The following is an 892-nucleotide window of genomic DNA, read 5'->3' as shown; positions in this document are numbered from 1 at the left end:
GTCTCTTTGCTGAGCCGCGGCGGTCTCGGTGAATCAGCAGCATCCACAACTGAACGGAACAAAAAGTGTTGAACTTGAAAATTGTTTATGTGCGAGTGCCCTTCCTAATTGAAGGCGGATTGTATAAAATAGATTTTTTTTTTTTTTTACATTTATTAATGAGCTGCAGTTTTATTGCATCACGCGCTGTCACAGATGCAGTATATTAACGCCACGGGTCATCAATAAGGTGCAGATTGGTCCTCAATTTGTTTTTCCAACATACTTTTTCACAGCGTGATTCACGCGCTCAAACTCATCAAAAGTCAACAAGCAACAACGACTTATCCAAGTGACTGCTGCAGAACACACGCGAGAGAGAGACCAGGCAGCGCAGATCGCGCGTCTCATAAGTGAGTGGGAATTTACCGAACGTGGTAGTTGCGGGAGTTAACACTTAACACTGTACGCAATACCCGCAACCTCACACCAAATTTCAGGCCGTGTAGATAGGCAAGCATATATACAAATCATTTAGTAAGCAGAAATCCGAAATTTACCTTAACATAGAGGAAGATGCGACTGAATTGATGCATGAAGAATGCACTTCCAGCAGCCATGATAAACAGTTGACGGTTATAGTTTTCTATGCACAATTTGATTTGACGAAAGTCACGAGACCTATAACTATCTCTCTATCCAATCACGTTGATGGATAAAAATAAAATTAAAATAAGCATATAATGACCACAAACGGAGGAAAATAGCCGAGTAAAAGTACCGATACATCACTTAAAATGTACGCAAGTAAAAGTAAAAGTACACAATTTTAAAACTACTCAAAAAAGTACAATTACTGATAAAAACTACTTAATTACTGTAACGTGAGTATTTGTAATTCGTTACTTCACAC

At 38.9% G+C, this 892-nt stretch overlaps 1 protein-coding gene across 1 annotated transcript in view; it reads right to left on the bottom strand.

The window, feature by feature from the left end:
- LOC107699957 (piezo-type mechanosensitive ion channel component 2) overlaps nt 1–892 on the bottom strand; it is a 185,625-nt gene that overhangs the window by 35,192 nt on the left and 149,541 nt on the right. The window lies entirely within an intron of this gene.

The sequence above is a fragment of the Sinocyclocheilus anshuiensis genome, unplaced genomic scaffold (genome assembly GCF_001515605.1).
Source record: "Sinocyclocheilus anshuiensis isolate Anshui unplaced genomic scaffold, SAMN03320099.WGS_v1.1 scaffold1284, whole genome shotgun sequence".
NCBI lineage: Eukaryota > Metazoa > Chordata > Actinopteri > Cypriniformes > Cyprinidae > Sinocyclocheilus > Sinocyclocheilus anshuiensis.
Note: the sequence above shows the minus strand (reverse complement) of the source record. Positions and strands in the feature narration are given on the sequence as shown.